Genomic DNA, 25,402 nt, shown 5'->3' on the forward strand with positions numbered 1-25,402 from the left:
TCATAGCACAGACTATCTTGAGCATCCTGGGGTGCACCCAGCTGAGCCTTGGCTCCCTCTTGCTGCTTGGAAGTCTCCTGTGAAAACAGAGACATTGTTGAATATTCTCTGATTTGATCTGGATGAAATCTCTCGTCAGATCCTACTGCTCTTCATGGCAAAATACCCACAGGCAACAGAGTCCAATTTTCACCCGTTCAGCTTCAGGCATAAATTTGCTGTTTTCAAAGTGGAGACAGCATCAGATGGCAGAGCGAAGGGGGAAAAAAAAAGTCCTTCACCAGCTGTGAAAACTGCCCTTTTAATTTTCATGAAAAGATATGAGACAAGAACAAAAGAAATGTTCTGCTGGCTGTTTCATTCCTCACTGGTGTTGTCAAGAGTGAGCATTTCCTTTCACCATTCAACTCTCAGAAGTTATTAGCTGCTGGATCTCTTTTTAGCTTCCCTTCTTTCCCCTTGTTGAATTACATCCTTCTAGATATCACCTCGTGAATTCACATTCGATTGGGGGGTGGGGCAAGCTTTATCTCTTCTGCCTGTGACATGAAAATAGTTGTTTCCTCTTCTCCTACTCAGGTTTCTCTGTTGAGGTAAATCCTTTACCTGTGTCTGTTACCGCACTTTGAGGTCTGACTTCAGATATCAGACTTCCTGGTTTACATCTAAACTGTATCTCATTAAAACAGTACATTGGTCCAGATTTCTTCTCATTATAACAGTCAGAGCTTTTGGGAACACAGTTATAATGAGGGCAAAGAGTGTGGCTCAAAAAAATTTCTAATAGCTCATTAGCAAAAAAAGAGAAGTCAGATACTGCTGCTGTTTCCTCGTTCCTTTCAAAGATCTGAGAGCCATCCCCTTCCCAGCCCATGGAGGTTAGCAACAGTTAGTCTTCAAAATCAAGGCAAATCTATCCTCTTCACTGAGGTCTCACAGCCTTAGATGTGTTCTGGACTCCTGTGTTCTGTGATAAGGTCTGAAGATGTTTGTAAGCCACAAAATGTGGTTCCTAAATGCTCGTTTATCGCCTTTTCACTGTTCCTACTACACCTGGAAAAGCAGCACTGCACACTGACAACCCAACAGCTGATGCTCTTTCCTCCCCCACTTCAAGGTGGATCCAGTCCTGCCCGATGTTGTCTCTCTGACTTTCTGCTTCTGTTTCTTCTTAGGTTTGTACATCAGCTTGACCTGGCTTTGTTACAAATATTTCCCAGAATCTTGGTGGTGGGAACCTAGTCCGCTGCTGGTGATGTATTGCACGCTTGGAGGATTTCAGATTTCCCCCTCTTTTACGCCAATATGTGAAATCAGGGAGAAGTGTTCAAGCTTGCAAATAGGCCTTAAAAGAACTCGTCTTTTGTCTTCTTCTACTTCTGGGTAACATCCAGCAGGAGCCGATATAGACTTGTGTTATCAAGAGTTACCAGATCTTTTAACTGTAAAGGAGCAGAGCTAAAGCCATTGTCTAGGCCTTAGCCTGCCCTTACCCAGGCAAGGTGGCTAAACACTATGTAAAAGCTGTGAAAATCAAGCTTAGAATTTATGCACTCATATTATTACATTGCTGGAACATCTCTCAGGATGAAGCAATTCACATTGTAAAATATCAGTGCACTAAAAAGCTTAGGGAGAGCTCCATTGCATTGACAGCCGGGCTCATGTGTTCTTATTAGCTACCCACAGTATCTATCAGAGAAAAAGTCTATCATCAGTGATATTTAGTGCTGAACTTTTGGCTCCATTCAGTGCAGGCTCAAGACATAATATTTTGACAGTCTCACAAGATACTGTGTCTCCTTCTAAGAGAGAGCAGACATGAAGAGTGCCTCCTCTGAATGGGTGATGTCTGGCCTTGGAAGGACTGCAGAGTGATGATGCCACATCTATGGAGTGCCAGATACTCTGGAACAGCGTGGCTGACATCATCTATCAGGCTCAAATTCCTGCTCTGCAGCTGCAGGGCAATTTGGGAGCTGCTTGCTTCAGGTCTCTGCATGTGGCTGACAGAGCTGCCCAGCTGAAATAGGAAGGTGTCATCTCCCCTGGAGGAATATGCTCCCCAGTCAGAAGCAGGAACTATATTTGAAAGCATTTTATTTTTAGCTTATCATTCATAATTTCAGTTGTGTACGTCACAGTGACTCATGCTTTGTTCCTTCTTTCTCAAGCTGGTAGCTGCAGAAACAACATGATTCTTTGTTTACTTCATGGTCTCTGTATTTCAGAGCTTGTTGTTGCAGTCAGGTTTGTCACTAACAAGGGCTTTTCCTCAACCAAACACTGTTTTGCCATGAGAGGTTGGATAAATGCCTTCTTTTTCCCTAAGAAATGTGCTTTTGGTAAAACACAGATGAAGTAAATGCATATGCATTGGTCACATGAAACAGAAAAGGCCTCCAAAGGGAAAAAAGAGTTATTAACACAATGGAGAAGAGCATCAGATCCTGTTTCTCACACCACTGCCAACCTTTAGCAGATGTTCAGTCCAGATGATTCCCCAGAACATCTGTGGCATATCCTCTACCTGCTGCAAGCCACAAAACGTTGCCCTGCCAGCCTTGCAATAAACTTCAGACCCTGTGTAGAGAAGACAAACTGCAGTGTATTACAGAGGAAAAAAAGAGAGATCAAAGAAAAAGAAAGGAGCAAATAACTCCTACTCGTTACACAGCGAGTTCTACATGCTCCAGTACTGACTTTTCCTAATGTAAAGCCATGGCACAACTAGCACTTTTTGTTACCCTGAAGCTCACAGCTCACCTAAGCTTTCTCTGATCCCTCCAGTGAGCCATTAGTGCACCAACTGTTGTGAGGTTTTTTCAGCAACAGGTTGAAAAGTGATTTTTATGAGCTGTTTATTACCTTCTCAGATTTATTGTGTTCCATTCAGACTGATTATATGAAAAATAAAAACCTCTGAAAAAAACATGATCTAAACCAAAAAAAACTGAAAAGGTTATATGTCTTTTCTTCCTTTATTTTTTTTTATTTCCCCTACACTTTTGAAATAAATGTCAGAATTAATTTAAATCAACATTATGAAAGGCAATCACCGGTCTTGAATATATCAAAGTTTGGGTATTTAAATTAAGGTTCTTGTGAGTGAATTCGGTTGCAGGAGGTGATTTGTGGATCCATTCCCAGTAATTGCAAGGTGACTGACTACCTGTTCCTTCCTGTCTCAGGAATCTGGGTGACTCTAGCTGGACATGTAGAAGAGGATATATAATTTTCATATATACATTTTCAGAGCTTTATGATGCTGATGGGAACAGTCCAGATCTGAAGACTGCCAGGTGTTGCACCAAGCAGAGGCTGTAAGAAGGATTTCCTCTCAAAAAACATTTGATGTTATGCAAATTAACATCAAACTGGTCAACAGCATCTCAGTTAGATGGTAAAGGGGAGTTCTTCTGCCAACACTACCAAGCTCCGTGGTTGAGCTTTGGATAAAAGCTGGTCTGTTGACAAATTAGGGGTCTATTTTCTCCATTTATCCTGTATTTTCCTTTAATGGTCCCAGATGGATTGAAGCAAAAATTTTCCGCAAATTTCCATTTTTTAATGTGGTTAGGAAGTGGTTGTTCAAGGAAGTACATGTGCAAGGTACCTGGCCAGCCAGTCCCCCAGTATGGCTCCAACAAGCCCAGCACAGTGGTGAGGGAGTTATCCCACTCCATTTGATACCAGTGGGAGCCGGTCTACTGATTGTAAAAAAATCCCTGGGAATTGCAAGATGAAGTCCTAGGAAATCCAGTGAGACTGAAAGTTGGGCACACAGCTGAATGTTTTCACTTTGCCCTGGCAGTTAATGAGAGGAAAGCCCAGGAGGATTCTCTGATGATTAAGGCATAGAATGGGAATGTGGTTCCCGTGCAGTGAGTGCACAGGAGCAGCCTCCTGCAAAGAGGAGGTAGGGACTCTTCATAGGACTAAACATATTCCCTAGATGTGTGAGATATCACTGTGTCCCTGATTTCATGTTTTTTTCTTCTTCTTTTTTTTTTTTTTTTTAAATTTTTTTTTTCTTTTTCTGGTCTGTCCACTGACTGAAAAGACCACAGATAACAAACTCTCCTCTAGCCCTAAAAAAATGGGTTTTCTTAGGTCTAACTGTGACATCAACATAGAAATTAAGACCTTCAGTCCTTACAGTAATTAATAGCCACCCATCAGCTTTAAAATCAGCTGTGTATAACAAATGCAAGAAGCTAAACATCTTGCTGCTGAGTTTCCGCTGGTTGTCACCCAGGCAAGACAATTTATGACACCTTTCCTGAGCATCCTGTTGAGGACTCATTCATGTAATTCCTCTAAAGGCCAGATGCAGCCTTAAGAATATGAGAATTCAGAGATTTGCCCTGCTGCCTTGTTACCCTGCATGATCATTTCTGATAAGTGTTCTTGTTTAATCATTTCCCTGCATAAAGCCCAGGGTTCTCTTGTGTTTGTCTGTGTCATATTAATAAAGGTCCATTTGGGAGGATGCTGGGGGTGGAAATGATTTGACCGAGGTTAAGTAACAATTGTACAAAATTGTTTTGACATTATGTTAATATCTGCTCGTGTATTATCCTCAATTTAAAGTTAATCACCAAAATTACCGTTGCAGCTCCCAAAATCTAATGAAATAAGATTTGTTGAGGTGTGAATAATACAGAAATTGAGAAGCGCACAGTCACTATAAAAAAGTAACCAAAATAAACTGCTAGATTTAACTCTCTGAGTCCTCATACAAACTGAGGTGAGTTCACAAATTATATCAGACCTCTAACACTTTGAAATTGTGCCAGTCATTGAGCAGGGTCTGGAGCAGAGTGTCCTTCTAGTGGGCTTATGTGTGCACACAGGGCTCAGCACAGCAGAGTCCCCCTCCCTAACCCGGCTGCTGGGCTGTGGCTGGATGTTTCAAGCTAATAAATATGAATTGGTGCTTTAACAGCTTGATCACGACTTGTCTGTGATAGGGTGAACATATCTGATCTGGGAAGATGAAGACAGACCACTGCTATCATGAAAGAGGTTTGAAAAAGGAGTGATTAACATAAATTCAAATTAAAAATCAGTGGGGAAATGATAGCACAAGGAACCAAGAGAGATGGAGGACTCTTTTTGCCTCTTGTGTTACAGTTGAATAAATCTGGAGAAAACGAAGGAAGAAACATCAGTGCTGTATTTGACCCAACAGCCTGGTCCACAGCTCGCCATTAGCTGACTTAGAAAAAACAAATACAAAAATATTTTTTAAAAATCAGCTAAGTCCTTAGGAAGCTTGGTGCAAGAAGAATTCAAAGATAAGTATGCGTTACTGGGGAAAAGTAATACCAGCTTTTTTTGTAAAATTGGAAAATGGGAAATTATGATGGATTTGAACCAGGGTATCAACCAGAGCAAGAAAGTGTATATTATCTAGGTCTGTGAAAGACCATCCAAACAACACACCTAAAGGTTCGTTGCCTTAGATATGTGAGTGGGCTATAACTAGAAGGGTGAGAGAACTGCCAGACTGCAGGCTTGGATGAGAGAGAGTCAGAGACATAGCTGTGAACAAGGCTGAGTGGCTCAGGGTGTGATTGCAGGGAGAGTGATGCTCTCTGCTTCACCTGTGCCATTTCAGGTCCGGGGAACAGGCACAGAACATAGGAAACAGGCAATATGTCCCTGGGGCAGTGGTGCACTAAGCAATACACACAGAAAAATAAAAAAAGAAAAGAAAAAAAAGAGAAATGAAAAGGACCAAAGAAAGTATGGAGGAGAAATCAAACTCAGAGAAATACAGCATCTTTCCATCAGAGTTACCCTAGACATAACTAAAAGTTGCCATGAATAACAGAGCACTAACATATTCTTATGTCCGGACTGAAGTGGAAGGAAGACGATAATGACACCTTGGGTGCTTATACAAACAGCACTGGAAGCAGCCATAGATGATCCATTTTTTGATCCTCACTTCACACTCCAAAACTGGCTGACATACTGGGTGAGGCGGTAAGAATCTCAATTTTTGATAGAAAACTCCAATTTTCGTGTGCAAAATTAATCAGTCTGCATTTACATCTAGTTTTCCTGGGGCTGGGTATGCAGAGATCTAGTCAGTCATGGCCCAACCTGTTCCGGCACAGTAATTGAAGCCAGTTTTGTGGATAACAAGAACAATTTCAAGTGCGGAAACAAGCTTGAAGGAGACTGAAGACCTGATCCTCTGTATGCCTCAAAAAGCTACAGAATAGCTGCATTGTTGGCTTTAATAAATTCCCTATGGAGATTTCATATCCTCCCTAAAGTGGTTCCACAAAATCCTGTTTTCAGCTTCTTCACCTACCATTATCTGTAAAATGATCCTTGTTCTTTGGCCACTTCAGTGTTGGGGCTTTTGTTGTGACATCCAAATGAGGATGTTTTGATTCATAGAGGTGAAGAATTAAAGATGCTTTTCTCTTGGATTTTTTTTATTGTACAATGGAGCCAAATATCTTTCAGGACAAAACTGATAGCTGCTCCAAGAAATAAGAGAAAAGTGCCCAGGCATAATGTGCTTCATCTGTGGACTCAGCTGCATTTCTAAAGGAAAACTAATAGACTGAATTATTCCATAAGTTATAGGAATTTGAAAGAAACCCATTGCCACAATGGTTAAGAAGGAAATAAATTTTAGAAGGGCTGGTAAAACAGAGATCCCTCCTCCTGGAACTTTCAAGTTCTAAGTACCATGAGAAAATTGAGCTAGGAAGCATGTCTTCTTCTGGCAAAGTGACATTAATGCCGAGCTATGTGTGACAATGTCACCCTCTTGTAGCTAGGAAAATAACTGCAAGTGTAAGCTCTGTAGTAGCACAATCACCTCTGGTCACATCAAACTGCCTGCAGTCAGTTCAGATCTTGGAAGATAATTAGTCCCAGGCTGGGGTAATACTGGGCTTAGAGTGCAAGAGGAGATTGCAGGCTCTGAAGTCACAAGCTGGGAGCTGGTGTCACAAATACAAAGCAAGTATTAATCCATGGAACGGTAAATCAAATAAAAGTAAAAATAAAGATAAAGGTAAAAATAAATAAAAATCTTTGGATCCATTGCTGTTACCAGTCCGGCAGTAGGCACAGATCAAAAAGAAAGAACCCCCCAGTTCCTTAGCAGAGACTGTGAATTAGCCAAGGGACTGGGTATGTTAGAGGGATGGCTTCAGCGAAATAAAAGTCCGAACTGTTCTAGTGACCTTAATCCAAACATGAAACCACAAACAGACATCAGGAATAGTTTAGCAGATTTGTTATTTAAACTCCCCTCATTTTCCGTGTCACACCATAACTATCCTAACACAAATGAATATGTTCCCTGGGTTGATACCTGACTGCACTGGGCAAGAGTCAGGCTCTTCCAAACTGATGGAGTGAAGTCTTCCGTTGTATGATCTCTTCAAATAAATTCCACTTCTAATACGGTTTTGTTAATGTAGGGTTTTCCAAACTCATCCAAGTCAAAATGTCCACTGGTTCTTAGCAACTGTTAATTAAACAAGATCAAACATCTTGGGAACCCTTTCTTTATCCTCAATGCAACTACTTTGATTTTAATTGGTGAAGGCTGTGTGGACAGACTGGTGCCTGCTCAGACATAATTGTTTGTCCTTTTCTGATTAATAGTCTCAGCACCCACTGCACTTTTGTTCCCCTGCAGAGGGAGGTTACTAAGAAACTCAGCATTTCTATAGGACTGTTCTATGATAGTATCTGACATACACAGAATTATTTAATGGATTAAATTTATTCAGTATGCTTCCAAGTAAAATGACAAGCTCTACCTTCCATGTACAATGATTGCTTTAAGAGATTGTCAACAGCCAGTGACAGTATTTGCCTGAGCAATCCCAAATTTCTCATGACTTTGGGCACAGAGAGGCTGTTTCAGCTTTACCTTCACTCTAGCTGAGGAACCAGCTTGCAGGTTGTGTGGATGAGTTTGTCTAGCCTTTTCCACAGAAGAAATATCATCTGCACACTGGAACTCGGGCCAGACTTGCCAAATGGTTCACAAAGTGTTCACTTAGCATGAAGCTGGGATTTGTGCTTTCTGAGCCAACTTTAAAGAGAGGCAGCAAGGGTTTCTAGTGTTGAGTGGGTGCCAGGCAGGTTATGGAAGTTGTGAACAAGTGTTGAGGCCTGTTTTAGATGCAGTTTCCAGAGGTGCAGGCTTAGCAAGGTGAAAGCCCTGAGAACTGAAATTCTCATGTAGATGATCAAGAACTGAATTAACAGCTCTCACTGCTTTTTTCTCTGGGATCTGGCTCTCAGCTGGGGTCCATTTGCACATAACCTCAGGTTTGCAGGTGGTACCTCCTGGACTTGTGAGTCAAAAGTCACTCCACCTTGTGACAATGATGCTTTAGAAACCACAAGGAGAAACTCCTGCTCACAGGTCTCCTTAGCCATCTCTCCAAGTTACTTTGCAAGCTTTATGGCTTATCCAGAGACCCTGAGCAGCTTTACTAATAGTTTCCATCAACAGCCAGTCTGAGAGTTGCCTGCACCACCATCCAGTCCCCTGCCCAGAAGGATTAAATGGTGCATTACAGCTCTGGGCTCTGGTGTGTGTGCTCTACCCAAGCACTGCAATGCTCTCCTTGGCTCTCTTCTCTCCTCTCTGCCTTGTCCCGGGCCCTCCTCTAAGTTTCTTATATTCAGCCTGCAGGATCAAGGTCCTTCTGAATCTAAAATCATAAAGCATTGAACACCTTAAAACCACGGGAGCACAGTGGCCAGGGGAATTTACAGGTTCAGCCTCTACACAGTGAGCCAGAGATTTTGCAGCAGAGACAGACAAATTGGATGACAAAAGGGGGGCTTGGAAATGTTCTTAGTCTTAAGGTGAGTCCTGCTTTGCGTCATTGACCTAGTACTCTGCTCAAAGGAAGAAACAGATTATTCCCAATATAAACCTAGGATCAACAGTAAAAGACTTTTCATGCTGGATTTATTAATCCATTTTCCCTTGGTTGTCTTGCTCCAGGCTTTCTAAACAAGAGAGCTGTATTGCTTGGCTGCCTGTGAGGGAAAGAGGTTAATACTGAAGACTACACAAGTTTCTGCAATTAGACAATTTCTTTGTAGCATAATGGAGGCGCCAAGATGACCTCAGAGGCCTTTTTTGCTGTTGCAGAAGCATATTGGACAAGTTTTCTCAGCAGCTGTGCATTAGTGTTCTGTATTAAATGGGCTGATTATACATTACAACAGTTTCCCTAAGATCTTCCCATCACTTTGGATTTCTTCACGGCAACTTTCTTTCTCTCCTTCTTTTCCCTTGCCTCCAAGGGCTATTTTGCAAATACATGCCATCTGGTGGGAAAGCAGATGGGGGGATAATAAAAGTTATGTTTTATGGATTCATATGATTCTGTCCTGTTTCTCAAAAAAAAAAAAAAAAAAAAGACTTCCCTCCTTCCCTCATATTTCTCTTCAGGAAAAGAAGTTTCAAGCCAACAATGTGGGACTCATAGCCAGGAGAAAGATGGAGCTGTGCATACACCACAGTATCTGAAGAGAGAAAGGAGGGTTTTTCAAAGCTCATGATACAGGTGGATTTTTATTATTATTGTTTTTCTGCACCTTAGGCTTTTTATTTATATTCTGGTTAATCCCTCCCACCTGCACTATCTCCCTCCATGTGATAACGGGTTCAACATATGGTGTATTTCTGATTACTGAAATAAAGAGCTCAAGGAAGAAATTTGGGGCACAGGAGCTAATTGCAGCCCCCAGCTGCCTGGGAGGGCCCAGAAGTGCTTGGCTGACTGCAGGGACTTGCAGACTAGTGAAGTGGCCCATCTGCTGGGCATTGCTTCATCACTCACCTCAATTCCCTCTGCACACTCAAAAGGCTCATGCAGGAGGATCCATGCTTTAGAGTTGCTGGGGTCAGGAGAGGGGGCTTGTTTGACTTGGGTTTTGGGGTTGATTTCCCCCCAAACTCTATCTGGCTTTGACTGTAAGATGTGTTGCTGGTTTTGATCCCTTTTAAATAGCTTCTTCTTCTTGTATTGCCTGTGATGGTTTTCTTTCTCTTCTGTCTTATTTCTGGGGGAAGTTAAGTGTGAGGACTGTTGGTCTGGTGTGAGCAATTAGCAAAAGCTGCATTCTGATGAGATACATTAAGTTTTCCAATTGCTTTCCTGGGGTAGCTGGAGGGTCTGTGCTTTCTTAATTGAGATGTGATGCTCTTTGTCATGGAGGAAAAGGAAGCCAAACTCCTCTTCAGCTGTTGTTGCACCCATATCCTGTAATCAATGGCTCTCATTCACACTTGCAATATGGGCCCCAAAATTTTTTGAGCAGCATGATGAATTTTCTTGCAAGAATTTATGGCCTTGTTTACTCTCAGAACTACCTGTTGTGAGCTCTTAGAAGTGGCCTTTGGATCCCAGGAGCCCTTAAGCAGCAGACTGAAAACATGGTTTGCAGTTCTTTGTGAGCTAAGCTCAGAGCCTGAGTATTTTGGTTGACTTCTGAGCTCTCTTTTCTTCCCTTCTCCCCAGTGCATGCACCCATCCCAAGGGTCGTGGAGGTTCATAGTCTAATTTTAAGCAACTAAACCAAACTGCATGTTTTTATAATGGTGTTGCAATCTTTTTGGAGCCTGAAACACAGCAGGAGGTTTAGGCTAATACAACCCAAAAGCACCTTTGTTAACCTGGCCTCATGTTTAATGTGAGCAAAAGAGCTCTTAGGATGAGGTGAGGGGCACCTCTGAGTTGGCTGGGATGAGAGACCATGAAAGCAACACCCTGATGTTAGGGACAGGCATGGGAGTGGGGCTCTCCAAGCAGAAAAACACTGAAAAGCCAAACTGCTCAGGCTGAGACTGATGGTGAACCAGTGTTCAGAACAGTGAACAGAGCTGCTGTGTGTCTGTTAATTCTGCTCTAAACCTGGCACACTACAGAGATTCTAGGAGTAGCTGTTCAGAGCTGAGGGGAAAAAACAAAACAATACTGAATGTTAGAGGCTTTTTAGGCTAGTGGAGAAAGGGATGTAACAGGATCCAATGTCTATGTTTGTCTAGCATTGATTTCCAATTGGGAAACGAGGTGGATGTTTTTAACAATGGGATGATGAACCCCTGAAGTGGTTGCCAAAGGGATGTGGTAAGCTCTCTGTTACTTAAAGCCAATATATCAAGTGCAACTCACTTTTCTGAAAGCAGCAATCCAGCTCAACTAGAAGTTCCTGGGCTCAGTAAAGGACCACTGGGTAAATTTTTACACCCACAGGTAAGTGGAAGGTCAGATTAGATGATCATAATAGTCTTTTTTACCTTCAGAGTTGAAATCCTTGAGCATCTACTTTATAAATGTGAAATCAAAAGGATGAGAAAGGTCTTAGAGCCAAATATTACCTGCCAAACCCAATTATCAGAACTGCAGTTCAAAGTGATCTGTGCTCTTGTTGAGCCAGAAGCATTTGACCACTGATTATGACAAAGGATATAAGTGCTAGGGGAAGTGAGAGGGTTGCAAGCAAAGGGTTTCCAAGCTCAGGAAACCTGCACTTACCCCATGTAGAGAAAAGCCTGGTGAGACGTATGAATTGCCTTAGGCTAAGCTAGTGTCTGCTTTAGAAGAGGACCTCCCAGAAGGGTGCAGGACTCAGTGCTGCTGGAAAAAGAAGAAATAAGAGTTTTAAGAATGCCACAAGGATGGGCTCTGAGCATGAGTGGGGATGAAATGGGAGTTGGGCAGCTTCCTCTCCTACCATAGCAGCCACTGCACAGGGGGACACAAAACAGATAATCTCACAGCTTCAGCATTTCCCCATGATCCATGTAAGACAGCAAAGAGCCCTTGCTTCCCAGTGCAGAAAGGAGGGAGCTGGCAGGTCCAATACTGAGTGTTTGCAGCCAAACCTGTCTTGTATCTGATGCCCTGTATGCATACAGGTTATGAATGATTCCTTCCCTAAGAAATGAGCCCAGGTTAAAAATAGACTCTTCATTTAGCTGTGTGCTGCCTCCTTCCTGCTTGCTCAGGCCGGAGATCTCTTGAAGTGCTGGCAGTCATTTTTAATGTGGAAATGTTTAGAAGCCAAAATTGTCTGGCACCTCTTGCCAGTATGGGGAGCTCTGGGGACAGCTGTAGGCCAGACAGTGGAGTCTGGTTTTCTCCTCACCCTGGTCTGGAAGGGGAGGGTAAGAAGTATACTCTAGGGACAACTTCTTCATTGCTCCTTCCAGCCTTGACCCTCTGCTGAGGTTGTTAATGAAGAGCTAGTTATCACCGGGGAGTTTTGTAATGTGGTACCAGGGGCTGGATTAAGATGAAATATTTTAAAGTTGCTACACTACAGACAAACTGAGCCTGATAGTCTGCCTTGCGTATGGGACAGCCTCCTGCCAGTGTCCCCAGCTCCCTGCTACAGTCTATGGTGAACTTGTACAACAAGGCATGTGTTTGGAGAGTATATGGCAACACTTTCACTCCTCTGTCTCTGCTCCTCTTCTGTGGGATTATATCTACAACGAGCATGCAAAGCTGGAAGGCTTGCAAGTTTAGGATCTAAATTACACTGATGCTTTCTCTTTAATTCTCAGCTCAGAGCTTGCAGGACTTTGCCATTGTATGAGAAGCAAGGGCACAGAAAGCCACATGATGATTCCCCCATCACCTGCTGACCTGAAGGACTGAGTACTAGCCTAGAATGGCACTGTAAGTAATGATATGTTCTTGCAGTTTGCGATGAAGTAATCAGGATTAAGCCCAAAGTCATGATTAAAACTATGCAGCTCACACTGTGGGGTGAAGAGGATGAAAACAATCAGGTATTTGCTAACTGAACAGTTAATGCAGTAGCTTTTACTCTGACTAGTCAAAGCTCTTGGGGTTGGCAGTATTTGTCGGATCTTGCCTGAAAGAGATAGAGACTTCTGGTCTCTGTGCTTGAGAGGAGAGAAGGAAGGGGGAATATAAGAATACAAAATATCTTTGGGAACCTCAGACTCTGTGAGGGATGTCCTGTTTGAGTTTCTGGCTTACAGATCCCCACAGAGACATGATCAATCATTGATGGATAGTGCTACAATGGTGAGAAACTTGTTTTACACTGACTCCAGAAGGGCCTGGTCCAAGTGCTGGTCACTCAGACAGTTTAATTGGAACCTGAAGGGAACTGAGAAGTTGTGACCTTCCATCCTTATCATCAAGGCCATGGCCACATGGAGGCAGGAATTGTCACCAAGCAAATCCCTTCCTCTTCCTCCAACACCTTGAAAAGATGCCTGTGATTGGCTTGATTTTGGACCTTTTGAGCATGAAGTTTGTCTACCCCCAGGGCAAATCTGAATGTGACTCCCTACTCATCAAATACAGCTATGCCTTTGCTGTGGTGGCATCTGGAGCATCTTTTCCATGGGTGCTCTCAAGCCCTCACACTTCTTTCCTCCCTTGGCTGCCAGAGCAGTGTGTGCCCTCAGCTCTCTGACTCAGCCCTTCTCCCTTGTTTTATGGCTACACCTTGTCTGCTCTCAGCCTCAATAATTCATTATAAAAAATGATCCAGTTTTCAGAAATCACAACGTTCTGTGTCTTCCACTTAATTATTGTTTTATTTTAATAAGCAATTATGTTTTGAAGGCACCTCAGGGCCTCAGGCGTTAACCACTTATCACCTGCTGAGTGATTTAAAACTAGTGAAGCACATCCCATTTGCAGGTTGGAATAAGGCCTGAATCCTATCAGCAGACAAATGAGGTCAGAAATACTCCATGTTTGTAACTTATTGCATATGGTTTCATCTCCTGGTCCTCAGAGAGGGGCTGGTTATGTGCTGGAGGGATGTCTGTTTCCTTGTTGTTCTGATAAGAAGCAAAGGGCTCATTAGGGGCTGTGAAAGGGAGAAGACTATCTGTTGGCTGGGTTGTACAATTTACTTTGCCAAATGCCTTCCACGAGTCTCTCTTCACTACAGACCACAGAACAAAATCCTAGCTACTAAGTCAACCCACAGCTCAGGTATCCCTCATGTGAGATGAAACTCTACTCCAGCGTGAGTTGTAAGGGCAGGAAGTCTGTGAGTCTCAGTCTGGAACTGATATGGAAAATAAATACAGTCTCACAGGCCTGAGATAGTAGGTGCAGTTATTGGTTTCTTCAGGACTTGTTATTCCCTACCACGAGGCAATTTGTTGAGCCTATTCCAAGAGCAGGAAACTCTCTAGCTGTAGCAATTTGCAGGAATAAACTCTGAACATTCCCATAGATTGGAGGACACTGAGCAACGGCACCTTGGAAAATAGAGACCTGGGTTATCAATGTATTTCTCCTGGAGCTTTTATGACCTGATGGTTTCTTTTTTGTCCTCCCACATCTCCTTGACTTGCAGGTGGCACAATTGGAAGTTTATTTGAAAACAGAAACCCATTACATCTTTCTCTATTTTTATGTTATGTATTAAAAATACAACCCAGCAGCCAGGCCTACCCTGATCTCCTCATTGGAAGGCTGCAGCCCAGCTCATGTGCACTCTGGAGCATTATTACTGACATTATCTACAGTGTTAGTCAGCACATGTGCCATATACTCCAAGGTGTATGTTCTCCACTTATTGACTGAAGAGGAGCTTTAAATGTGTTTAAATGTCAGGGGAGATTTAAAGGTGCTGTGATCCACACTAGCCATTGGGCGCCAAGGGGACCATCTCTGGTGTTGGTATGGTCCACAGCAGAATGCTCCCACATGGTGCACAAAGAGTTCCTGAACTAGGAAACCTCAGGGAAGCAGAGAGACCCATCAGCTACCAGCAGCTCATGTGACAGTGGCTGGGGGGGGCCTGTGCAGGGCTATAAAATAGGCCCCTGGAGAGGAAGGAGAGACGGGAACGAGGTAAGGTGAAAGTGGTGTCCTTACTGCAAAGAACTATTTCCTTCCCACTTGCTCTCTGATGTATCCTTTGGGGGTCCTTTTCCATGCTGAAGATGCTTATTTAAAACTGTAGTTGCTTTGAATTCAATAGGAGGGTAGAGATTGTGGTGAATTATGCTGTTGCCCATAACGTGTTCCTTGAGATGACCAAACCTGTTTTTGCTTTTGTTTCAAAGCTCCAGTCTCTTGGCCCATGTAGGTGATGTCTCCTGTCCACTGTCTTCTCCACACTGCCCATTTTTCCAGACAGAGTGAAATGAGGACAGCAACTTTATTTTTGGAGAAACACAGCCCTTTCTAAGGTACATCCAGCCTGAATTACATGTCAGAGCAGCCCTTGTTATGTTCCTACCTGTGCATCATCAGAATGGGCCCAATAAAAAGCCTCGTTTCTCTTTATTTCCTTGTGATTTTACCTCCCCTGTCCATTTGACCTTCTGTTGTCATCCTCTATTTCTTTCTGGCCCTGTATTTGCTCTGATTTAGAAACTGGTGGCTCCAGCGTGAGTGTCTGTGTCAGTGTCTGGAAATCTGGAGCTTGCCGGAGCTCTTCCCACCCTCCTTTCCCATGCAAGGTATGGGCGTTACTTGTCCTGTGCCTGCTTCATGAGCTTCCATTCTCAGGTTCCTTGGAGCTGGGCTAGGATGTCTGAGCATTTTTCCACAGTCCTCTTGGCGTTCTTAGCTTGGATTTGGGACACAGCTCAGCAATGTTTGCTTGTCACATCCCCACCAGACTGGAGGACAGCAATGCTAATATTGCAAGAAATTTAGCAGAGCTCAGTGATAGGATTTGACCCAAATCGCAGAGGGGAAAGAGAAGAAGCTCTGTAAAAACTGAAATTCCTCTGGATGATAAATTCTATTAGAAGCAAATAAATATAAAAGCCAGGTATGAAAGGGGCACATTCTGATTTTTCTCTTGTCTTAGTGTGATTTGAACATAATTTGATGGGGCTCAGCTAAGCAAGCAATGCAGAGACCCAGAGGAATGAGGCTATATTTGCTGAGAAGTCAACATCATGCCTCCACAGTAGTAGGAGAAGAGGTGTGAATGAGATTGTGTAGAGTCAGATCCCTTTCTCCCTGTTGGAAGCTTAAAGAGATTGGAAATGCACTTGAAACCAAATAGACATAGCTGGACTTGCAAACTGTGTAGGCATTTTGATTTATTTTTTTTTACCCCTCCCCAGGGCAGAGCTCAATGAAGACATCAAAGATTCTCTCAGATAGACTTGTGAAGATAGGACTGGGCTCTAAACCAGCAGGCAGACCTACAATGGGGAGATGATTTGGGACAAAATGAAGGTAAGAAAACAGTGGACAAACTCAAAGTTGAGAAGTACCAAAAGTTTCTTAGGTAAAGATATCCAGCTGATCATTGCCAGTACTTATCATATGATCTATCAATATTTATGGACATAGCCCTGCTTGATACAGGGTCTACACATTCCCTCCAGTCTAGTTATTTTGTTTCCCTGGAACTAGAAAGCAAAATTTCTTTGAAACAAGACATTTTTCAGACAGCTGAAAAATTCCCTGGCTGCCCAGCATTCAGTGTGAGAGTGAAATACTTTCAATTCAATTGGACAGGCTTTTTAGGGCTGAATTGAGGAGAAGCAACCACTGCCCAAGTATGGAACAATTATATAGATGTCAGTTTGTGCCTGAAGAGCCTGAATTTGTACGTGTAAGATAGACTGAGCTTAGTCAGCTCAGTGGTGTCAAAAGGTGCATTCCTGAGTTGCACAAGAGCATGATCCACAGGCCATTGAAGGTTATGATCCTTTAGAATTGTAAAATACAGATTTTGGAACTGGAGCTGAATCTTCATAAGGTCTTATGATGGTGAATCCATCCTCCTTGCATTTGTCCCATGGAGCCAATACAAATATATTTCCTAGAATATTTCCTCAAATGTTTTCTTTCCTTTTGCTGTTGAAGTGAGGTGATATTTTTCATACATAGTCTGGTTGATGTGCCTGAGGCAATGCTGAAACATAAGTTCTTCAACTCGTCTGCCTCCTGTGTTTCTATACAAGTCTTGGGCTGGGGGATGAGCAATAACTCAGAAGAGTTCCCAAGCCATAGGGAAATGGCTGGAAACATGAGGGACACCTTGAAAGAAGAGCCATTTGAAGGAATATTAATTATCAGGCATCTAGTTCTGGACAATTGAATCCCAACTCCAGATGTTCCCATTCTGACTAAATGCTTTAGCAAAAATGTTTAATTGATTGCTATCTTGTGAGCTCTGTGTGTATGTGATAAAACCCAAGACTGCTGAGCTAGAGGAATTGTCTGTTGATAGCAACACAGTGCACTGAGTGTTTCTTTACCTTTTTAAACTTCGCTTTTTTATCATAAGGAATCCAGGCCAGGTTCAAAATTTATCTTTAATTTATAATCTTTATTGTAGTGTCATAGTGCTGATTAAAGTCACTTAAGGCCCCACTATACATGGATGACTTGAAATAAAGACACATCTGTGTTTAGTCTGAAAGGCATCTGAGTCTTGTTTAATGAGGGATTGGAGATTTAAGGTCTTCTTGATTTCTATATATCTATATAACAAGTGCAAAGTTAGAGGGGCAGATGAAAGAAGAAATAGACTATTGGGATAAAATGAAATCAACCTGAGCTTTTACCCCAGGCTGTAATTGTACCAGAGCTGAAGTTCAAATAAGAAATTATTTTCCTCCTTTTTTTTTTTCCTGTTTTTTCTCCCTGGCCTTTAAGCTCCAACTAAACTCAGAAATGTCAGGCAAGTATAAGGCTGTTCTAGCTGACATCTTGGGGGGGGGGGGGGTGTCTAAGCACCACAAAGTAAGGAAAGATGTATAATATGTAAAGTGATACTTTGCAATGAGATTATAAAGTCCCAGAGATTTTACTTGTGTTCCTGCAACTGGATGGGAAGAGCTTTTTGTTACAGACCAGATCCAGATTCTAATGAAATCACAGGTGTATTTCCATTTAAGTGGAAACTAACAGGGCCCTAATGGGTCACAAAGAAGGTTCTCTATGTGATGCTTAGTAGACTGGTTGTGAGTTGATCCAATGTGGTTTCTCACTGGGGCAGACACACCGATTTCAATAGAAACATCCTTGGCTTTTAGGTCCTATTCCTTTTCCATACCAAAAAAGCTAAACTGAAAGTAGTAGAGGAAGAAAATTAGTCCCATGCTTCTAAAAATGGGAATGCCTTTGCTAAAAGTATGAGAACTACTTAATGGACAAGTTTTCTGTACAGAAAAAAAAAAGAGACATATTTCAAGGCAATACTAGTGTACTGTAATGAGAGAGCAATTTTATGTTTTATTTTTGCCTTTCCTCTCTAGGGTTTCAACCCATGAAATTCTGTTGTGTTAAAAACTGTTATGAAGACCTCAGTGCTGCCCATGACCACTAGAAAAAGACAGATTTAACAAGGGAAAGAGACATGAATTTGATGTGCTGAAATACCCAACTATTTGTTCCCTGGCGTTTGGTTATGCTGAATGCTTTTGTTCCAGCCAGGGTTGCTCATCTGTGAGAAACAAACTGGTGGCACAATCCTCTACACACAACCTTCGTGCTTCTCCATCTGTGGCTTAAGAAGGTTCACAGCTCACTTAATTTGCAGGCATTGGATGTGCCAGTCTCTGCCATAACTGATGTGTGCGGAAACAGGTAAGTGAAGGTGAAAAACCAATTTGAGGGCATTTGTAAGGTAGAGAATTTGTTGTTTTACTATGCAGAAATTTAGGAGTTATTAATTTGTTCTTTTTAAAAATGGCATCTAAATTTAGCTCTCAAAGGGGGTTGTTTTCTAGGGATTAGTGACGGGCTGTGCTGCCAAGGTGATTCTGGAGGAGCCTGATTCTGGAGGAGCCTCCAGCCAGCCTGGATGGAAACTGATATCTTGCAGATTCCTTAGAACACACTGGCAAAAGGACACTTCCTATTAGACTTGGCCTATAAAAGCTATAGATGAACTGTTCCTTTTTACAGACAATACTAATCCTGCCAGCTCAAAGGGAACAGCAACTCTGGAGGAATCCAAGATACCTTGGCACCCCTACTCAATGACAAACTGGGTATGCTTCCTTCTGAGAGCACTACTGCAGGGCATCCTGGCAGCAGGATTTATGGGACAGGGGCTATTTATGTATGAAGCAAAAGAAAGGAATGTGGAACTGTTTTCATCTTCATACAGCTACCTGATCCCATTTCAAATACCACTGATCCTCAGCAGAACTTGTAACATTCTAGGTCATGAACTGACTGGCAAGAGCTGTGGACTGTCATGGCTCACATGGGTCTAAAATCCAAATACCCAGAATGTCACGGACTCTGATCTGGGCATCAAATCTGAGCTTCTGGCATGGAGATATTAAATCCTGGGCTGAACCTCTTCTAATTTGTCAGTTCCCAAGCTCAAAACAACAGACGGTTCCTGCAGCTAACAAACTGCTGCTCCAAGAGAAGAGATCAGTGGGAGCAGTTGGGCATTGATGAGCAAAGGCTGAGAGTCTGCTCCACACTGTTTAGAGCTTTGTGATAATAATTAGACCCTAAAAATGTGTCAGTTCTGCATGAGACAAATCATCAGTGTGGGCCAGGAGCATGTTTGCTTGGGAGTGTGAGTATCTGTGATTTATGTGAGTTAGGTAATGTAGCTGTGACACTGCATGGTCATGTCCCAGTTTCTAGGCTATAGGAATGGGGTAGGAATACTGAGAGAAGGAAGGACTCTTGCTACCTCCTAATTTCCACTGCCTTCCCCACTTCTGAATTTCACAAAACCTTGCCCCAGCATTGCTGTTGTAAAGGCAGTGAGTAGCATAAGGATATTCAAATAACAGCTTTTCTTTCCCATCAGAAAAGTTGTTGGCTTTAAATTACCATTTGAGTCTTTTTAGAGAAGAAAATTGTTATGTCTGTATTACTTTTCTTTCTGCCACTTCTCTTGTCTCAAAGGCTTTCATGCTCTGAGGAGGGAGGAGGCTACTCCTCCTTGGGAAGAGAAACTGCAGAAGTGACCAGGGTTGATTGCAGAAACAGAGAAAGAAGGAACGGTGACATGAAGTGGATTTGCTGGTCTGAACCATTGAGGTGTTCTGAAGTCATGCTCATCTCCTGTCCATGATCTCCACCTTCTCAGCACTGAATTAACCTTCTGTGTTCAAGAGGGTGAAGAGGAGGATTTGCTGATGTCTCTGGGTCTTTCCAGGATCTATGGCACAAAACTGCAGTTTGTTTTCAAGACAACAGTAATGTTTTACCTTCTGAACTCTTCTTTATTTTTTCCTCTCCAGCCTTCTCAGTGTTGCCTACCCGGAATATCTGCAATCCTTTCAGTTGCTACTCCTTTCTTTTCTTCTATGCTTGGTGAGAGCTGTCTCAGCATCCATTTCCTGTCCCTTTGAGTTCAGTTCCTGACCAGGTGTTTTTGAAAGAACTTGTGCATCACATTTGGAAACCTTTTCTCTTAGGATTTTGTGTAGAAGCTTACTGAAGATCTGGACATGAATTCTGCACTCTGCTCCTGTGAACATGACTGTTGCCATCTGTCCAATGAGTAGAATCATACAGGATCCATAGTTGATGGCTGAGACCAACATTGTTATCCTTGAGCCTGTCTCTTTTGAAGAGCTTGGCACGGCTACTAATCTTTATCCCTCTTTTCTAAGCCCTTAACTTCAGGCCAACCTTTCAAAGGTAAGAGGAGTACAGTTCCTCTTGCACAGCCTCTGATTCACCAATATGACTTCATTGAGAATTTCATCAAAGCCAAAGCAAAATAGATGAAACCTTTCAGGGCAGAGAATAGCTGGGGGACTCCAGCCACAGAGACCCAAGTGCTTTGTCACTGTATTAAAACAAATCCCCAACACAACCAGTTTATAGTAGCATGCAGGTCACAGAGGCTTTGGAGGATGGAGAGCAAGTGAGAAAGGATCTGAGGAGCTATTAATTTTATTTGTGTGCTTTAAGTATGTTTTTCCACCCCTGTAGAGAAAGACAAAATGCACATAACTTATGGAGCCTGAGATTGCTGAATTTCACTTGGACTTGAATGCCAGTCTTGTAACTTTGACTTGGGAACTCGTCAAGCCTCATGACACAAGAAAAATGTTGATACTCAGTGCTGGAGAAGTCAACTGCACAAATGAGCCTCCCTCGGAACAACAGCTATAACTTACCTGGCTACTGCCACAGCAGTGCCAGAACCACCATTTCCACTGTGAACTGGAGTCCCTGATCCATGGACAGAACCCACCAAGCCAGAGAAGGGAAGATGTGTTTCTGTCTTGGCTGGACTGTAAGCATGTAATCCCATTCTCTAATGCAAAATTACCACTTCATTTCTTTTATCTGTGAGGAGTGCTGTCTTCTCTTCTGGAATGCCACTGCTTTGGGGGCTGTGCTGGTCCCTACTGACCATCAATTTCTAATAATGTTGAGGATTGCATTTCAAGGATGAAACCAAGTAATTCCTCTGTCAGCTCATTGTGAGATGTCTCTGGCTAAAAGCCTGGGAAACAATTTTCTTATGACCTACTCTTTGATGATAGTGGACTGTTTTATGCTGCTGCAGTCTCCCCCACATACTTGGCTTTGACTTATAAAGCTCAGCTGAGAGAGAAAAAAACCCACTGCTGATGTGCATTGCTGCTGCTGGAGAAGGCCAGAGCCCTGCATGGGGCCTCCAAAGAGGGACAAGGATCTATCTGTTGAGATTGAGCCTGATTTAATTCTTCTTATAAAGCATCTTGGCAGCTGTCTAGATCTGACAGGTTGATAATAAGACTTTCCCTCAATGCAAAAAGGAAAGCAATTTACATTGGCTTCACACCTCTGGCAAGCAGGAAAGATCCTGCCCTATGCTAGCGTGAATGGGGAGCAGACGTGAGAACGAGAGCAGGCAGCACCAGAGGAAAGGGGGAAGGTTTGCTCCATGCTTGAGCAAGCACAAGGAAATGCCATTTGGAAAACGTCGACGGGTGAGAGAGCTGGGCTTGGAATCAGCATTCTGTCCATGGCAGCAGTTCGGAACAGCTTTCCAGCCAAATCCTGAAGGATCACTCTCTTACAAGGAGCAGCAGCACTACCTGATTTCATTTTGCTCCATTTAGCCCAGCGCTTCTGCTGATACACTGCTCACTCTCCCTCATTACAGCACACAAACACCAGCACCAAGCTGCACTAAGATTTTTTGGGGTTTGTCATTTCATTGATAGGCAGCTGACAGTCTCCAGGGCAAGACTGTGGCACTGTGACCATAAGTGTGTGGAGAAGGTCTCTCCAAGAGGTGCAAAGATGCAATTACCCAGCCTCTGTCTCCCCCAATACCTGAGCAGGCACAGACATTCCCAAGAGCACTGACAAGCAGAGACTTCACTTGTATTATGTTCTGCCCTAAACCTGCGTCACACTAGTCCTGGTTCTAAGGGCCTGGTAAGGTGGGCCCTCAGCAGCTTTCTGCTGCTCTCATTGCCTCCAGAATGAACAACTTGAGGCAACCTCTCCATGCTTCATACATGGGCTGTATTGCTCCATACCTCAGTGCAGTGGCATGGGAGGTAATAATTCTGGGATGCACTTCCTAATCCTCAGGTGAAAGCATGCCAAGACAGTGCCATGTCCTTCAGGGAAATGGCATTTAGAAAGTTTTGGTCTTCACAATCCGCCAGCTTTATTGGCCTCTACTCTTCCTGTCAAATTTGAGCTGGGAGGTTGTAGGGAGGAAAGAACCGGATTTATGTCAAAACAAACCAAAGTGGACAGGTAGTGAGAGCATTTACTTTTCTTTTTCCCTGGTCACTAGGATCATGTAGAGGATTTTTTTCTGCTAAAAGGCACTGGCTTGGCCCTGGTGCTCTTTCTTTTGGAGTGCTCTCTGTTACAGAGATGGTTTTAGGAGACCTCATTCTTGAACATTCTCAGCCCAGGGCAGTGCAGGCTGGGGGACTCCTGAGAGATTTGCAATGCCCTGGTGCCTTGGTGGAGGTGGGAAGGAGGACACTTGGGTGCAGAGAGGTACTGAAGGCTGCTAGGAAACAGAGCAGAAGAGGACCTTGTGCTGTAGGGACACAATCACCAGAATGTAAGTTTGTTTTCTGACCCCTGATTTAATACGTCTTTAAAGGAAACCCCTGCTAAAATTTGCATTGGTGTATTCCAGTTGTGCTCAAGAGAAGATACATGACCTCTTTTGGAGGAAGTAGTCTGTAAGAATCAGGAATAAGAGGATTTTTTCTGAATATTAGTTGGAAGAGCAACACAAACAGTTGTTGAGATTGCATCTGTATCCTGGCTGAGCTGTGCTGGAGGGCAGTGTTGTCTGGAGGTCTTAAACACTGCCTGTCATTGTGCCAGGTAAATATGGGACCCTGCGAGAGAGGCTCAGCCCTTACATAAATCTTTACAAATGAGAGATCCTGCCTGAAAGCAAAAGAGAGGAAATTAAGACAAGTGCAAAGCACTCCTCTGGGGCAGGCAAAGCAGAATGCACAAACACAAAACAGGGAATATGCAATGAGGCATCAGGAGAGGACCTGGGTTGTGCTGGTTCACAAGCAGAATATGAATCAACCCTGTGGCTGCAGCAAAATACCTCATTGTATTCAACACTGTATTAACAAGAATGCTCTTTGCCAGACTTGTGAGGCAATGATTACAAACCTCCTTGGGGCTGGTAGATCTTCAGCCAAGTGTGGGTGTCCAGAACTAATGTGGAACTTTGTCTACACACCATTAAAATATTTGGAGAAAGAGTCCAGGATAAAAAAAATCAGCAACAAAACAGGTGAATGATAAGAGGTCAGGCAAACAACTCCTGTGGACAAAGACTGAAGGCTGTTTATTTATTCATTTTAAGAGAGAAATTATGGAAATGGGATGTAGTCAGTCTTCCTCACAAAAGTAATACTTATAAAAAAGCTGATGATGAGCTGTTTTCCATGGTACTGGTGTAAGAAAAAGTGTTTGAATTCACAGTGAAGGTGATTTAAGATGTTTATTAGGAAAACCCTTCTAATCCCTAGATGGGTAAAACACAGAAACAAGCTGTCTAGGAAAGATGTGGCATCCCCTTTCTTAGTGAATTTTAGGAATGGGCTAGACAAACAACTATTAAGACAAATAGTTATTTAAGTATATTTGATCCTGTCTCTGATGATCCCATGGAATGCCTTTCTGCCATACATATCTATAATAAAGTCCAACGTAAAAACACAGCCTCTTCCTTGAGGAGTTAAAAACCCATCCATAAATAGATAAAATCTTCATCTTTCAGTGGTAAAACTAGGTTAAACGTGCCTTATGTGACAGCTCTGTTAATATATCATTGTGGAGCAAACATCAGGAGAAAAGGGAACTCTTTAAACCAAAGAACAGCACTGCTGTAACAACACGAGTATAAAACTGGCCAGGCATAAATTAGGCAGGAAATTGAAAGAAAGTTTTGAACTGTCAGAACAGCAATGTTCTGAAACAGCCTTTCATAATGGGAATGCTAGGGGCAAAAATCAGAGCTTGTTTTTAAAATAGAGCTTGCTAAATTAATTCAAAGGATACAGAAAACTACTGCCTGTCATAGCAGAGTGTAGGACTAGGAGATCCCTTTTGTTGCTGGATTTCGGGAGCTGAGAGGAAGAGCAGTATTTTTGTGCCAGTGGGACTGTTTTCTGTTCTTTATTGACATGAATGTGTCTCTTTCATCCCTCTGCTTTTTCATGTGTGAGGCAGTTACTGATATTCCTTTCAAGATCTGGAGGTCACATCTCTGCTTAAAACTACATAATTGCATGAAGGTGAAGGAGGGAATTCCAGGTTCGGGAAGACCTTCTTGAAGGGAACTGTAAATCCTCAGGTGCTGGGTGTCCTCTTGACTTTTCCAAGGGTGCATTTTGTGCTAAATGGAGTACGTGTCCTTTGGGGTTAATGTGACCAGCTGGGAGAACTGCCTCAGGGAAGAGCTGAGCCACTGTTAGTCTGCTAAACTGGAGCCCAACCTCATGTCCCAGAGGATCATGACTTAGGTGGGGCAGCTTAGGTGGGGCAAGGCAAGGTGTTTAAGTGAGGCAAAAAACTGCTGCAAAGCAGCATAGTGTGCCAAACATGGCTAAGAGGATAGCACAGGCTCTGAGCCAGGAGAGGAACTTAATTTCTGTGCTGACAAATGAAACAAAGATGTGATTGGAAGTGCCACAATTTGGAGGTATGAGCAATTTCCCTATAATCAATCATCCAAACTAAATTGTTTTCATTTCTTTGCATTATTTAGCAGCCATTTGATGGCAGACAATATGAGCTGGATTTTGTTTTTCACCCATCCCTTATGTTGATGTGATTTGTGGGCTTTGGCAGTGGGATGCTGGGGTGAAGGAAGGCTGAACTGGGCTTCTCTATTAAAAAAAAACTTGGCAAAGAAAATGTCTGTGATTATCAGCTAATCATTCAGACATAGATGTTGTTTGTCTGCTCTTATTAGGTCTGTAAAGTAT

At 42.8% G+C, this 25,402-nt stretch overlaps 1 long non-coding RNA gene across 1 annotated transcript; it reads left to right on the forward strand.

Annotated features, from left to right (window-relative positions):
• Positions 1–15,156: 15,156 nt before the first annotated feature.
• Positions 15,157–18,320, forward strand: LOC116792577. The gene is made up of 3 exons (XR_004359190.1): positions 15,157–15,211; positions 16,103–16,217; positions 18,251–18,320. It is a non-coding gene; the product is annotated as an uncharacterized LOC116792577 (long non-coding RNA).
• Positions 18,321–25,402: the final 7,082 nt, after the last annotated feature.

This window comes from Chiroxiphia lanceolata, chromosome 12 (genome assembly GCF_009829145.1).
Source record: "Chiroxiphia lanceolata isolate bChiLan1 chromosome 12, bChiLan1.pri, whole genome shotgun sequence".
Lineage (NCBI taxonomy): Eukaryota > Metazoa > Chordata > Aves > Passeriformes > Pipridae > Chiroxiphia > Chiroxiphia lanceolata.